Source organism: Bos grunniens, chromosome 12 (genome assembly GCF_055505025.1).
Source record: "Bos grunniens cultivar Pamir isolate PY7600 chromosome 12, Bosgru_T2T1.0, whole genome shotgun sequence".
NCBI lineage: Eukaryota > Metazoa > Chordata > Mammalia > Artiodactyla > Bovidae > Bos > Bos grunniens.
In genome coordinates, this window is record NC_141176.1 from 38230705 (window position 1) to 38233762 (window position 3058).

Here is a 3058-nt window from a genome sequence, read left to right on the forward strand (position 1 = left end):
AGAAAATATTAAGAAGAGGTGACTAGGATACACAGAAGAGCTATACAAAAAAAGATCTTCATGACCAACATAACCACAATGGTGTGATCACCCACCTGGAGCCAGACATCCTGGACTGCCAAGTCAAGTGGGCCTTAGGAAGCATCACTATGAGAAAAGCTCATGGAGGTGATGGAATTCCAGTTGAGCTATTTCAAATCCTAAAAGACGATGCTGTGAAAGTGCTGCACTCATCATGCCAGCAAATTTGGAAAACTCAACAGTGGCCACAGGATTGGAGAAAGTCAGTTTTCATTCCAATCCCAAAGAAAGGCAATGCCAAAGAATGGTCAAACTACTGCACAATTGCACTTGTCTCATGTTCTAGCAAAGTAGTGCTCAAAATTCTCCAAGCAAGGGTTAAACAGTATGTGAACCATAAACTTCCAGATGTTCAAGCTGGATTTAGAAAAGGCAGAAGAACCAGAGATCAAATCGCCAATCTGATAGATCATCAAAAAAGCTAGAAATTTCCAGAAAAATATCTACTTCTACTTAATTAACTATGCCAAAGATTTGACAGTGTTGTTGACAACAAACAGTGGAAAATTCTTAAAGAGATGGGAATATCAGACCACCTGCCCTGCCTCCTGAGAAATCTGTATGTAGATCAAGGAGCAACAGTTAGAACTGGACATGGAACTACAGACTGGTTCCAAATCGGGGAAGGAGTATGTCAAGGCTATATATTGTTGCCCTGCTTATTTAACTTATATACAGAGTACATCATGTGAAGTGATGGACTGGATGAAGTACAAGCTGGAATCAATATTGCCAGGAGAAATATCAATAACCTCTGATATACAGATGACACCACCCTTATGACAGAAAGCAAATAAGAATTAAAGAGCCTCTTGATGAAATTAAAAGAGGAGAGTGAAAAAGTTATGTTAAAACTCAACATTCATAAAACTAAGATCATGGCATCTGGTCCCATCACTTCATGGCAAATAGATGGGGAAACAATGGAAACAGTGACAGACTTTATATTTTGGGCTCCAAAATCACTGCAGATGGTGACTGCAGCCTTGAAATTGAAAGCCACTTGCTTCTTGGAAGAAAAGTTATGGCCGACCTAGACAGCATATTGAAAAGCAGAGTCATCACTTTTCTGACACAGGTGTGTATATTCAAAGCTATGTTTTTTCCTGTAGCCATGTATGGATGTGATAGTTGGACTATAAAGAACGCTGAGTGCTGAAGAATTGATGCTCTTGTACTGTTGTGTTGGAGCAGACTCTTGGGAGTCCCTTGGACTGTAAGGAAATCAAATCAGTCTATAAAGGAAATGAGTCCTGAATATTCACTGGGAGGACTGATGCTGAATCTGAAACTCCAATACTTTGGCCACCTGATGTGAAGAACTGTCTCATTGGAAAAGACCTTGATAATGAGAAAAATTGAAGGCAGGAGTTGAAGGGGACAACAGAGGATGAGGTGGTTGGATTTCATCACCAACTCAATGGACATGAATTTGAGCAAGCTCTGGGAGTTGGTGAAGGAGAGGGAAACCTGATATGCTGCTTTCCATGCAATCTCAAGGAGTCAGATAAGACTGAGCGACTGAACTGACTGCTTGCTCTATGAATGATAGTCAAGTGTTCCTCAGCACACTGTTCTATACATTCTCTTCTGCTAGTGATTCTGAATGTGTTTTGGGGAAATGAGATATTTTAAAATATATATAGGAGATACTACATTAATAGATTTCTAAAAAATAGATGTTATTAAAAAAAAAACTATTACTTACTTATGAAATAGCTAAATAAGTCACATAAAGAGAAGATAGAATAATGGTTATCAAGGTTTAGGTGGAGAGGGGGGAAAAAGGAGGTTGCTTCATTTTGCAAGTAGAAAAGAATACGGGATACCTGTTTCAGAATAGTATGAATATACTTAACACTACTGAACAGTACAAATCAAAACGGTAAAGGCAATAAATTTTGTATATTTTTTACCACAATAAAAATTCTGTTGTGCAATGTGTAAAAAGTTTTCACACACACTTGGTGTGAAACATTGCCCAAACAAATTTGATCATATTTATTACTTTGCTTTCTTTCTTGTTTTTGTTTTCCTGAGATATGCATATTTATAACTTAGAGCAATATAATGTGCAAGATATTTTGATGAAATACTTTTGTATCTCTATTGATAAGACTGTCAGACTTTAAATGTATTCTTGTGAGAGTCAAATTCCTAAATTTCTAACATTTCATTCGTTTATGGAAAGATGATTTTCAACTTCATTCTTTACTTAGAACTCAACTGAAAGTGAAAGTGAAGTCGCTCAGTTGTGTCTGACTCTGTGACCCCATGGACTGTAGCCTACCAGGTTCCTTTGTCCATGCGATTTTCCAGGCAAGAGTACTGGAGTGGATTGCCAACTCATTTAGCTTTGTGCTATTAGAAAAATATGAGGACTTCCTTACTATAACTTCTTCCAAACATTTAATAATATCTAGATAAAAAGAGAATTCTGTGCCTCTTACTCAAGAATTTCTCCCTGATTGCTTCTATTTTATTAAATCATATTATGTTGTGTACTTTTTTCAAAAAGAAACTTAAGTCTTTCAGACTATATGATACTTTTCATTTAGACTATATAAGTCCATATATACTGGCACTTTATAAGAATGACTATGTCAAATGCTGTGTTAACATCATAGCATATTATACTTAGACCACCTTTTGCTCTATTGGCCAGTTATAAAATAAGTATGATTCACCTCACAAGTTTCCTTAAAAATTTCAATTAAATCCAAAATTTTCCAAATCTTATTGTCCAAACATTTGTAAATTCTTTAAAGGTTAATAAACAATTCCAGAATTTTTATTGTAATGGCGATAAATAAAACCTGAATTTCTTGGGAAGGAGAATTATTAAAACATAATAAAAAATAAATAAATGAAAAAAAAACATTCAATTGAGTGTTACATAATAAGACTAACCTATTAAAGAAATGTAATTTTATATTATGCCATACTACTACTATAGCTACACTTGCATGGCATAGCC